Here is a 13,458-nt window from a genome sequence, read left to right as displayed (position 1 = left end):
GTTAATAGGGATTGAATTTAGGACTTGGGTGCTGTTCTTTAGCTTTTCTACTAAAGATTGTGCTGCACTGTTTGAGTTTCAGCCCATATTCTGGCTTCATTTTGTCGTGTGTGTGTGTGTGTGTGTGTGTGTGTTATTTTGTCTCTGTGTTTTTCAGCATGAATTTCATCTTTAAAGATCTCTTTACTCTGTTTCTAGAGTATTATTTGGGCAAGCAGGGATGAGGTCAGAGTGAGGGAAGGAAGAAGGCAGGGAGGGAGAGGGAGAGTACAGGTTTTTAATTCGTTTTTGTAGTTTATGAGGGAGCATGAAGCTACAAATAAACTAATGTTGGATGGTAGCTTTTTGTGAAGATAGCACTTGTTGCCTATGAATTCTTGGCCATTGTTTTTCCATGGCTGTTTGCCTGCATCCCACTTTAAATTTTGAAGGAAATACTGGTTGATGAAGTCAGGAGAAGTTTGAATGTTTTAATTTAAATTCATCCTTCACCAAGTAGATTGCTGTAAAGGTCTAACAGACCCATGTCTCTGGAAAACAGAATAATATGTAAACATCAATAAAAACCCAGCCTGTTTATTCTTGTTTTGTTTTGCTCTCTGTCTTGTCTGTCCTTCTCTCTGTTCTCCTCCCCTGGCCCCCTTATCTGCCAAGTCTGATTGTGACAGTAATCTGGGATGAATGGAAATTACCATGTGATGCCCCTAGCCGCTGTCCCTAGCAGGTGTCCCCTTAAGCCTGCTTGTGCCAGTGGGTTGATAGTTCTAGGTGCAGGAGAGACCCTGAAGGCTTGTGGAGTGTCCTGCACCAGGCCCTGGGTTGGAGCAAAGGCCTTCTGCTAGGCAGGCAGGGCAGCAGGTGGGGCCTCAGGAAGCTAGAGGTGCAGGGTCAAGGCTTATGGGGTGTCAGAGCACAAGAGAGGCATGGCAAGAGCCAGGAAGCTAGAGGTGCTGGGCTGGAGCTTATGGCCATCACAGCTAGAGAGGGGAGGGGCAAGGGCAAGGAAGCTAGAGGTGCAGGGGCAGGACTTATGGGGCCTTACAGCACAAGAGGGGCAGAGAAAGCAGGAGGAAGTGAGAAGTAAGGGCCGTGGCCCTGGAAGTGGACTGGTTTATTTCGGTTCTGCCTGGGACTAGTAGTCCTGCCAGTAGCCCCCATCTTTGGGTTTGGGGCTATAAAGCTGTCAGGCTCACTGTGGTTTGGTGGTGGGTCTGGGCCTATGTACACCTGTCCTATCAGACACCATACCCTTGTTTGTGTGGGGAAACCTGGAGGAACACTGACCATTCACAGATGCGGCTTGTGTGTGGCGAAGGCCTGACCTAGGTGCACCAAGCTGACTTTGAGGCAACTCTGGAATACAAGTAGAGCTATGTGGCAGTGGGGCTCAGGGCATGGGTGTGGGGAGCTGTGAAAGTGTGTGGAGAAGCATGGCCTGCCTCTCCCGCTTGCTTGTTTGTGCCCTTCCTGATGTGGCTTTGGTGAGGCTATGCCTAAAACCAGGCCTCTGGAGCCGCCTTGAGTCAGTCCCGAGCTTTTAGTTGGTGCTTTTAGTCTTGGCAGGCCCAGGCCACGGTTGTTGGGTGGGTGTGAGAGTGTGTGGAGAATCGTGGCCTGCCCCTCCTGTTTACTTGTTTGTGCCCTTCCTGAAGTGGCTTCGGTGAGGCTAGGCATCAAACCAGGCCTCCGGAGCCAGCTTGCAGTCAGTGTCTGCCTATCCTTTATCTGGTGGTTTCAGTCTTGGGAGGCCCAGGCTGTGGTTGTGTGGTGTTTGTGAAATTGTGTAGAGGAGCGCATCCTGCCTCTCCTGATTGCTCATTTGTGCCCTTCCTGAAGTGGCTTAGGTGAGGCTAGGCCTCAAACCAGGCCTCTGGAGCCGGCTTCGAGTCAGTGCAGAGATTTTAGCTGGTGCTTTTAGTCTTGGCAGGCCCAGGCCACGGTTGTGGGGTGGGTGTGAAAGTGTGAGGAGGAGTGCGGCCTCTCCTTCCTGTTTGCTTGTTTGTGCCCTTCCTGAAGTGGCTTTGGTTGAGGCTAGGCCTCAAAGCAGGCCTCTGAGCTGGCTTCTTCAGTGCCCATCCTTTTAGCTGTGGTTTTCTGTCTTGGCAGGCCCAGGCAATGGTTGAGGCTGGCTGTGAAAGTGGGTAGAGGAGTTGTGCCTGAGGTGCAGGGGTGAGGCTTGTGGGTCATCACTGCAGGAGAGGGGAGGGGTGAGGGCAAGGAAATGAGAAGTGAAAGGACTGGGCTTATGGGGCAACATGGAAGGAGAAGGGAGAGGCAAGGGAGGAAGTGAGAGGTCAAGGGGTGTGGCTTGGGTGCTGGATTGGTTTAGGTCCCTTCTGCCTGGAACAAACAGACATGCCAGGAGGCTAGGAAGAGCTCCTTTCTCTGCGGGTCCTCTAGTTGGGTCAGGCCTACAAAGCTGGTCAGGCTCACTGTGGTTTGCTGATGGGTTGGCCTTCGTACACCTGTCCTATCAGGCATCAGCCGCTTTTCTGTGTGGGGAAGCCTGGAGGACTGCGTGTGCAGATGCTGCTTGTGTGTGAAAAGGCTGGACCCAGGTCCACCAAGGCAGCTCCAGAAGACAAGCAGAGCTAAGTAAGCCGAGCTTCCTGGCAGGTTGGGCCCACGGCATGGGTATGGGGTGCTTGTGAATGTGTGTGGAGAAGCATGGCCTGCCTCTCCTGTTTGCTCCTTTGTGCCCTTCCTCAAGTGGCTTTGGTAAGGCTACGCCTCAAACCAGGCCTCCAGAGCCGGATTCCAGTCAGTGCCGAGCATTTAGCTGGCTTTCAGTCTTGGCAGGCCCAGGCTATGGTTGTGGGGTGCTTGTAAAAGTGTGTGGAGGAGCGCGGCCTGCCTCCCTGTTGGCTTCGGTGAGGCTAGGCCTCAAACCAGTCTTCTGGATATTGCTCCCAGTCAGTGCAGAGCTTTTAGCCAGAGCTTTCAGTCCTGGCAGGCCCATGGCGTGGGTGTTGGTTTTTATTGCCTGCCTGCCTGCCTCTCTGTTTGTGTCCTTCCTGAAGTGGCTTTGGTGGGGCCAGTCCCCAAACCAGGCTTCTGGAGCTGGCTTTTAGCTGGCACTTTCAGTCTAGGCAGGCCCAGGGCATGGATACAGGTGAGGGACAGTGTGGAGAAATAGTTTGCTTCTCCTAAAGTGGTTTGGGTGAGGCCAGTCCCCAAATCAGGCCTCTGAAGCTGGCTCTAGTCATTGTCGAGCTTTTAGCTTGCACTTTGAGGCCCAGAACATGGGTGTGGGGTGTGATTGTGTGTGAAGTGTGGGCCTTCCTCTCTTGTTTGTTCATTTGTGCCCTTCCTACAGTGGCTTCAGGGTGGCTAAGCTCTCAATTAAGGGGGTCATGTCTGGCTGGCGCCATCTTGGCCACACACATGTTGAATTGTAGGGTCTGGCATCCCTTCTTCATGTTAGAGGGAGGGAATTCTGACCCCCAGGTGATGGTTGTGCCTGAATTCCTGGAGACAGGGGTGAGCACTTCCCTTATAGGTTACTGAACCTGTCAGTCCAGTGCTTGGGAATAGGAGCTTCCTATTATCCTGTCCCCTGACTTTACCTTATTTAGGCCCAGACAAGCACAGGTGCCATTACACCATACCACACATCTCCGTGTTTGCATCCTGTTTGTCTCCTGGCTTATCTCTGGTCAATATGGTGTCCCAAATCAGCTCTTGGAGCTCAGTTGGTTTGTTAGTATAGTTTTTGTTTTTTCTTTCTTCTCTGGCCTGTTTCCTAACAGTGATAAATATATTTGGGGGCAGCAGTCCTTTGTAACAATTGGCTGCCCATAGACTGCTAGCATTCTTATAAAGACTCCAAGATTTGATCCTTCAAAATGTAGTTTCTCTGATAATTTACATTATAACATGCCCAAACCAGGCTTCTGGATTCACCTCCCAGTCACTGCAGAGACTTTAGATGGTGCTTTCAGTCTGAGCAGGCTCAGGGCATGGTTGTGGGAGTATTTGTGAAAGTGTGTGGAGAAGGTCAGCCTGCCTGTCTTGTTTATTCCACATTTTACTTGGCATACCGAGGTATTTTGTCTAGTTTTTGGATCATGCTTTGCCAGCCAGGCAAGCACCTTTATACTGAGTCGTGTCCCATCACTGCCCCCAGGCCTGGTGTGAGATCTGTCCATTAGGAGCTGGATGGAGGTAGCAGAAGGCAGGAGCAGAAAGTGTGGTCTAAATGGCCTTTTCCTGTTTTTCCTTCCATCAGCCATGCTCTGATCCCACTCAACAGAGGAGAGGCCTAAGTGTTGAGGATTGGAATGGTAGGTGTTGGATCTAGGTGTCCAGTCCAATGTAGGATGCCTCAGTGGACCCCAACAAATCTTGGTTAGGAGAATATACACCTCAATCTAGGTCTTGCATAGGGCACAGAGGTTAGGGTGGAGGGATGTGTTGAAAATGTTTTTTCCACATGCCTGTAATCCTATGTACTCAGGAGGCCAAAATCTGTTGATTGTAGTTCGAATCCAGCCTGGTAGGAAAGTTCATGAGGCTCTTTTTTTTTTTTTTTTTTTTTCATGAGGTTCTTTATCACCAATCAACAACAAAAAACGTTTAGTAGAAGCAGAGCTGTGGCTCAAGTGGTAGAGTGCCCATACAAGCCCCAAAAGCCCCAAAAGATTTCATGGGGCTGGGAATGTGGCTTAGTGGTAGGGTGTTCTAGCAGTCATGAAACCCTGTGTTTTATTCTTCCGTACCACATACACAGAAAAAGTAGGAAGTAGGGCTGTGGGTCTAGTGGTAAGAGTATTAGCCTTCAGCAAAAGCTCAGGAACAGTGCCCAGACCCTGAGTTCAAGCTCCATGACTGGCAAAAACAGCTATAACAACAACAAAAAAGATTTTCATTTTATCATCATATTTACAGTTCTTACACACATTTATTTTTTATTTAAAGTATTTTTTTTTTTTGCTGGCTGTGGGGCTTGAACTCTCGGCCTGGTGCTGTCCTTTAGCTCCTCAGCAGAACGCTAGTGCTCTACCAATTGAGCCACAGCGCCACTTCTGGTTTTCTAGTGGGTCACTGGAGATAAGTGTTATGAACTTTCTTGCCTGAGCTGGTTTTGAACCTGGATCCTCTTGTCTCAGCCTCCTGAGTAGCTAGGATGACAGGAGTGAGCCATATTTTATTAGGTATACAAAAGTATTTCACTGTTTCGTGAGTTCCAGTGGTACTGTGTTCCAGGGCCTTCCACAAGTTAGGCAAGTACCTCATCTCTTAGCCCTGGTTATTTTTATGCCGCCTTTGGTTTTCATGATTTCCAGCCTTTTTAGGCATTTTGAAGAGAAAATGCACAGAGTGTCAGAATAAAATGTGTAGAGCCTGGAAGCTTGGAATCCTGAATAGAGGTTCTGGCTCTATAGCCCAAGGTAGAACACTGTGGATGGCCCCGATTATAACCTGCTCTGGAGAACTCATGCCTTGCCCAGGCCCCTGGCCTCTGTTCCTTTCATGTCCATCCTGGGGCCTGGGTTAGGGGTCGGGGTTGGATTGGGTCATGGCGGTTGGATTGGGTCGGGGTGAGGTTTGCGGGGTTGGGGTCAGGGGTCAGGGCGCTGCTGATGCACATGCCTCCCTGCAGGTGCCACCCATGATGTCACCAGCCTGTGCTTATGCCTCAGTTCAAGCCCCTGACCAGCACAGAAAGATTTTTTGGGGTGGGAATGTGGGTTAATGGTAGGATGTCCCCCTAGCATTCATGAAACCCTGCGTTTGATTCCTCAGTACCATATACACAGAAAAAGCAGGAACTGGTGCTGTGGCTCAAGTGTTAGAGTAGTACCCTTGAGCAAAAGAAGCTCAGGGACAGTGCCTAGACCCTGACTTCAAGCTCCAGGATTGGCAAAAAAATTTTCATTTTTTTTATCATATATGTCTTACACACATTTATTTATTTTTTATCCTACATAACTCCATAGTTGTTTATTTTGAAAATAATATTTTCTGAAATATCCTTATAATTTGAGGTGAGCTAATTGATGGTACACCAAAGGTACCTGTTTGCCTGGAAGTTACTAAATGCTGATGAAAGAATAGTTACAAACATATCATTACTGCACACCAACCTAATGGCACTCTGCAATTTTTAAAACTTCATGGCTGGTCAATTTTGATTGGACACTAGAGTTGCATGTGTATGGAAAACATTCTCTCCACTGACTGAAGGTTACTTGCATACAAGTGTACTTCCAATATAGAATTCAATTCTTAAAGTCAAAGTGGCTCAATTGGAACAAATAAGCTGACCCCCGTGAAATAAACTAAATACAAAGCAACAAGTAATAAGAATACTAAAGATTTATTCCACCAGTCTTCCTCTTATTTTGTGTTTTTTTGTAATTTGAGACATGTTATAGCCCAGGCTGGCCTTGAACTTATGATCCTCCTGCCTCATCCTCCCTAGTGCTGGATTTACAGTCACCACCATTCCTTGCTTCTATCTTAAACATACAAGTGTGCTCTACGAGTAAACTGAGTTAAAACATTTCTGAGAGCAGAGGAGCTGCTATCAGTAGAGCTATTGTGACTCTATAAGAGCCCAGGTCAGCAAGGTACAAGGTAAGCAGGTGTACTGGGCAGTGCTAGTCATGCAACATGCCAAGTAGACCACACTGTCCAGGTCTTCTTGAGCTCAGGTCATTATTACTTCACAGGGTTGTATTTTGTTCTTCCCTGTTTCCTTGTTCCACTGTTTGGTAATCAGGAGAAAATGAGAAGTCATTTAACTTCTTGGTTAAATAAAACTAATTTGTCACCTACAATTATGTTTAAGAGTAAGTCAGCTGAAGAAACAACAGGGCTGGGGCTAAGGAAAGCTTCTACACTTAGGCACAGGACTAGTGGGTGAGTTGTTGGCTTGGCTGTGGGCAGTGCTAACCTAGTGGGCCTTCTCTAGGAAGGCCTTGCAACACCGGAGGGACTGCTGATAGACCAGCTCGAAGTCGGAGTTGTTTCCATAATAGGGATCTTCAATCATGAGTTGTTTTTGTGGATCATAGCTCCCAAGTAGTTCAATTTTAGCTTTGCAGTTTTTAACTTGATTACTTATTCTTTTCAAATATCTCATATTGCTTTCATCCATAGACAGCATGTATTCGAATGTAGCAAAGTCGTCTTTGGTGACCTGTCTTGCCTTATGGGCTGTGGTAATGTCATGAAATCTTAGGCAGCTCATAGCTCTTGGATCTGGGGCACGACCCACGTTCTAGTCGGAAACAACACCGCTGTCAATGGCCCAATTATCTGAAACATTTTGGTCAGCTACATGTTTTCTGAAAACTGCTTCTGTGATGGGTGACTGGCAAATGTTACGTAGACACACAAATAGTACGGATTTGGGACGCTGTAACGCTATCTGCCTGGGTGGTCGCTGGCGCCTGCACATTTATATTTATTTTTATTTTTTTATTTTTTATTTTTTGCCAGTCCTGGGGCTTGGACTCAGGGCCTGAGCACTGTCCCTGGCTTCTTTTTGCTCAAGGCTAGCACTCTGCCACTTGAGCCACAGCGCCACTTCTTGCCATTTTCTGTATATGTGGTGCTGGGGAATCGAACCCAGGGCCTCATGTATATGAGGCAGGCACTCTTGCCACTAGGCCATATCCCCAGCCCTGCACATTTATTTTTAAACTTTTATTTATTTAAAATTTTTTTCTTTGCCGAATGTGGGTTGTGAACTCTGTGCCTGGGTTCTGTCCTCAAGGTCTTCAGCTGAAGACTAGTCTGAGCCACAGCACCACTTCTGTTTTCTAGTGGGTCATTGGAGATAACAGTCTATTAACTTTCCTGCCTGAGCTGGCTTTGAACCTGGATCCTCTGGTCTCAGCCTCCTGAGTAGCTAGGATGACAGGAGTGAGCCACATTTTATTAGGCATGTAAAAGTATTTCACTTTCTTTTTTGTGAGTTCCAGTGGTATTGTGTTCCAGGGCCTTCCACAAGCTAGGCAAGTACCTCAGCTCTTAGCCCTGGTTGTTTTTATGCCGCCTTTGGTTTCCATGATTTCCAGCCTTTGTAGGCATTTTGAAGAGAAAATGCACTGAGTGCACAGAGTGTCAGAATAAAATGTGTAGAGCCTGGAAGCTTGGAATTCTGAATAGAGGTTCTGGGTCTATAGCTCAAGGTAGGACATAGTGGATGGCTCCCATTAAAACCTGGTCTGGTGAACTCATGCCTTGCCCAGGCCCCTGGCCTCTGTTCAAGTCTGCATAAAGTTTTCATTTATACTTTCATATCCATCCTGGGGCCTGGAGAAGGAGGTGAAGGCATGTGTGAGTAAGGGCAGCTTATCTTTTACTGCTTGGTAGGTTGGTGCTGATCAGAACAACTTTAGTGACCCTAGGCCTCTGCCCAAGCCTCTGAGTCTTTGCTATGCATTCAGTTCTGCTTTTGGTCATGTCCTGCTCTGTGATTGTGGGTTAGGGGATGAGGGGCTGTGTGGAAAATATTTTTATTACATAGGTCTTACACACATTTTGTTCAGCATACCAAGGCATTTAAATTTTTTTTTTTTGTGAATTTGAAATTTATTGTGTTTCAGGGCTTCCCACGACCTAGGCAAGCAACTCAACACTGAACCTCACCCCTTTAATATAACCCAGTCATTTCCTTAAGACTGGTTTTATTCAAGTTTTCTAGTAAGGAGCTTCTGTGTGACTTTGTTTTGTTCTTCCCCTGTCACCTGTATAGGATCCGCTTCCCTGGGGAGTAGTTCCAGCATGGCCATCCTTGGTTCCTGTTGATTTCTTCTGACTGTAATTACTTTGATGGTAAAATGTGTCTAGTAGCTGAAGAAAACATGGAGAACATATACTTGGAATTTTGAGTGTAGTATCTGGAAGTATGGCCCAATGTAGAAAAGTGGCTTGAATGACATCCCCTCCCCTGAAGAAGTGACACCCATTCAAAAACATTCTGAAGTTGGCATCACTGTCCGTCAAAGTTCTAAGACCCTCTAATCATTGAATCACAATCATATGAGGAGGCATCAGGGAGAAGGTGACAAGGACCTGGTATGCAAAGATGGGCCACTGGGTTTAATTTAGTAGCTCAGCAATCAGTGTCACTGGGACTGAAGCACCCAGACCCTGGCTGTCCGTGCTGCAAGGTAGTACTGGGCGATGGAGGGATTTGAAAACTATGCTGAAGTAGTGCCATGGTGTCACCAGGCAAATGGCCTCTCAAACCCTGGGAGCTATCCCTTATGCTCATTTGTGCACAGTTTCAGACATGAATTCCACCTAAGTAGCCACACAGATACTTGGGGCCTCTATTGCTGCTATGAGGCAGGATGCAGAATGAGACTTGGCAAAAACACACATTTTAGCCATAAAGCATGCCATGTGGACTGGCTGTTTACTCCTGGTACTTGAACTTGGCCTGAGAGCTGTCCCTGAGCTTCTTTTTGCTTAATGCCAGCACTCTACCACTTTAATGACAGCACCATTTCCGGGCTTTTCTGTTTATGTGGTACTGAGGAGTCGAACTCAAGGCTTCATGCGTGCTAGGCAAGCACTCTACCACTAAGCCACATTCTCAGCCCAAGTCCGGGGTTTTGAGATGACACTTTAGGCACATCTGAGGATCAGACGCTGTCGCCTTTGAAGCAACAGAAGCATGGGCCTCCCTTGATCAACACGAGGGTTGTCTGATGGTAGAGAGTGGGGTGTCCCAGGCATGCACTGAGCACTGTAGACTCAGGCTGGAAAGGCCACCATGATGCTTCGGCTGGATAAGACTGAACCCTGGAGATTAGTAGGTGTTATCAGGGGTGACAGAAAATCCACAAGTCTTTAACAGAAAGTCTTGATAAATTGAAATCTTTTAAAGGAAATCAGTATCAACCGCCTAAGAATCCAAATCTAAGCTGCAAAAATTAATTCCTAAGAGTGTCAATAAATCAAGAATAGAGCCAGGCACCAGTGGCTCACACCAGTAATCCTTGCTACTCAGGAGGCTGAGATCTGAGGATCATGGCTCAAAGCCAGCGCAGGCAGGAATGTCCTTGATTCCCTTATCTCCAATTAAATGCCAGAAAACCAGAAGTGGCACTGGCTCAAGGACAGCCACGACGGACAACAGCAAAAGAACAGACCACTGAATAACCTGAGAGACACATGGTCCAAACATGTGAACATGGAAGGAGATGCAACTAACTGTTGAATCTCCATAAATTGTATGTCATTGATTGTTCAACAGTGGCCCACATTGACTGTTTGTTCTTTTTCTGATTCATATGTTCAAATCCCTTGTGTTGATGGTGATTCTTAGGGACATTTTTAGTGGTTCATTATTTCTAGGATTGGCTTTATTTTAGTAAGTGTTGGAATGTTACCATGCAGAATACAGTTGATGTTGCATTTTTCTAGACCAGCCGCTTTTATGAATTAGTATGCTGAAGAAAACAGTGGCTTTCTCCTCTCCCCTTTCCCTCTCTTTTCTCCTCCCCTTCTCATTTTTCTTTCTCCAGACGTTGTATTGCTGCAATAGACCAGGCCGGTCTCGAACTTGTAGTCTTCGGCCTCAGCTTCCCAACTGTTGGGGTTAACTGCATTTTCCACCCTACCCGCTCAAAAACAGATATCTTATGCTGTGACCCATTCGTTCTACCTTTAGGTATTTCTCTAATAGTTGGACTCTGCCCTATGCTCAATGACTCCCTCAGTGCTTCAGTGAGAAGGCACCCAAGACAATATCAGTAGGAACCTGTGGAAATTGTCCGTACATAGTCAGAGTTGGGCTCTGTGGTGCTGTCCCAAGTGCTAGGGCGCCCTCTGCTGTTTACTTGGGAAATGACAGGTGTGACATGTATGTGTGTGGAACAGTGTTTTTTTCCTTAGTTGTGTGTGTGTGTGCGCGCATGTGCGCGCTGTTAATAGGGATTGAATTTAGGACTTGGGTGCTGTTCTTTAGCTTTTCTACTAAAGATTGTGCTGCACTGTTTGAGTTTCAGCCCATATTCTGGCTTCATTTGTCGTGTGTGTGTGTGTGTGTGTGTGTGTTATTTTGTCTCTGTGTTTTCCAGCATGAATTTCATCTTTAAAGATCTCTTTACTCTGTTTCTAGAGTATTATTTGGGCAAGCAGGGATGAGGTCAGAGTGAGGGAAGGAAGAAGGCAGGGAGGGAGAGGGAGAGTACAGGTTTTTAATTCGTTTTTGTAGTTTATGAGGGAGCATGAAGCTACAAATAAACTAATGTTGGATGGTAGCTTTTTGTGAAGATAGCACTTGTTGCCTATGAATTCTTGGCCATTGTTTTCCATGGCTGTTTGCCTGCATCCCACTTTAAATTTTTGAAGGAAATACTGTTGATGAAGTCAGGAGAAGTTTGAATGTTTTAATTTAAATTCATCCTTCACCAAGTAGATTGCTGTAAAGGTCTAACAGACCCATGTCTCTGGAAAACAGAATAATATGTAAACATCAATAAAAACCCAGCCTGTTTATTCTTGTTTTGTTTTGCTCTCTGGTCTTGTCTGTCCTTCTCTCTGTTCTCCCTCCCCTGGCCCCCTTATCTGCCAAGTCTGATTGTGACAGTAATCTGGGATGAATGGAAATTACCATGTGATGCCCCTAGCCGCTGTCCCTAGCAGGTGTCCCCTTAAGCCTGCTTGTGCCAGTGGGTTGATAGTTCTAGGTGCAGGAGAGACCCTGAAGGCTTGTGGAGTGTCCTGCACCAGGCCCTGGGTTGGAGCAAAGGCCTTCTGCTAGGCAGGCAGGGCAGCAGGTGGGGCCTCAGGAAGCTAGAGGTGCAGGGTCAAGGCTTATGGGGTGTCAGAGCACAAGAGAGGCATGGCAAGAGCCAGGAAGCTAGAGGTGCTGGGCTGGAGCTTATGGCCATCACAGCTAGAGAGGGGAGGGGCAAGGGCAAGGAAGCTAGAGGTGCAGGGGCAGGACTTATGGGGCCTTACAGCACAAGAGGGGCAGAGAAAGCAGGAGGAAGTGAGAAGTAAGGGCCGTGGCCCTGGAAGTGGACTGGTTTATTTCGGTTCTGCCTGGGACTAGTAGTCCTGCCAGTAGCCCCCATCTTTGGGTTTGGGGCTATAAAGCTGTCAGGCTCACTGTGGTTTGGTGGTGGGTCTGGGCCTATGTACACCTGTCCTATCAGACACCATACCCTTGTTTGTGTGGGGAAACCTGGAGGAACACTGACCATTCACAGATGCGGCTTGTGTGTGGCGAAGGCCTGACCTAGGTGCACCAAGCTGACTTTGAGGCAACTCTGGAATACAAGTAGAGCTATGTGGCAGTGGGGCTCAGGGCATGGGTGTGGGGAGCTGTGAAAGTGTGTGGAGAAGCATGGCCTGCCTCTCCCGCTTGCTTGTTTGTGCCCTTCCTGATGTGGCTTTGGTGAGGCTATGCCTAAAACCAGGCCTCTGGAGCCGGCCTTGAGTCAGTCCCGAGCTTTTAGTTGGTGCTTTTAGTCTTGGCAGGCCCAGGCCACGGTTGTTGGGTGGGTGTGAGAGTGTGTGGAGAATCGTGGCCTGCCCCTCCTGTTTACTTGTTTGTGCCCTTCCTGAAGTGGCTTCGGTGAGGCTAGGCATCAAACCAGGCCTCCGGAGCCAGCTTGCAGTCAGTGTCTGCCTATCCTTTATCTGGTGGTTTCAGTCTTGGGAGGCCCAGGCTGTGGTTGTGTGGTGTTTGTGAAATTGTGTAGAGGAGCGCATCCTGCCTCTCCTGATTGCTCATTTGTGCCCTTCCTGAAGTGGCTTAGGTGAGGCTAGGCCTCAAACCAGGCCTCTGAGCCGGCTTCGAGTCAGTGCAGAGATTTTAGCTGGTGCTTTTAGTCTTGGCAGGCCCAGGCCACGGTTGTGGGGTGGGTGTGAAAGTGTGAGGAGGAGTGCGGCCTCTCCTTCCTGTTTGCTTGTTTGTGCCCTTCCTGAAGTGGCTTTGGTTGAGGCTAGGCCTCAAAGCAGGCCTCTGGAGCTGGCTTCTTCAGTGCCCATCCTTTTAGCTGTGGTTTTCTGTCTTGGCAGGCCCAGGCAATGGTTGAGGCTGGCTGTGAAAGTGGGTAGAGGAGTTGTGCCTGAGGTGCAGGGGTGAGGCTTGTGGGTCATCACTGCAGGAGAGGGGAGGGGTGAGGGCAAGGAAATGAGAAGTGAAAGGACTGGGCTTATGGGGCAACATGGAAGGAGAAGGGAGAGGCAAGGGGAGGAAGTGAGAGGTCAAGGGGTGTGGCTTGGGTGCTGGATTGGTTTAGGTCCCTTCTGCCTGGAACAAACAGACATGCCAGGAGGCTAGGAAGAGCTCCTTTCTCTGCGGGTCCTCTAGTTGGGTCAGGCCTACAAAGCTGGTCAGGCTCACTGTGGTTTGCTGATGGGTTGGCCTTCGTACACCTGTCCTATCAGGCATCAGCCGCTTTTCTGTGTGGGGAAGCCTGGAGGACTGCGTGTGCAGATGCTGCTTGTGTGTGGAAAAGGCTGGACCCAGGTCCACCAAGG

At 48.0% G+C, this 13,458-nt stretch overlaps 1 pseudogene; it reads right to left on the bottom strand.

The window, feature by feature from the left end:
- Positions 1-6,898: 6,898 nt before the first annotated feature.
- On the bottom strand, positions 6,899-7,405 carry LOC125344972 (annotated as a pseudogene).
- Between the last annotated feature and the right edge of the window lie 6,053 nt (positions 7,406-13,458).

Source organism: Perognathus longimembris, unplaced genomic scaffold, assembly GCF_023159225.1.
Source record: "Perognathus longimembris pacificus isolate PPM17 unplaced genomic scaffold, ASM2315922v1 HiC_scaffold_4974, whole genome shotgun sequence".
Lineage (NCBI taxonomy): Eukaryota > Metazoa > Chordata > Mammalia > Rodentia > Heteromyidae > Perognathus > Perognathus longimembris.
The sequence above is the reverse complement of the archived record's forward strand: the minus strand, read 5'-3'. Positions and strand labels throughout refer to the sequence as shown.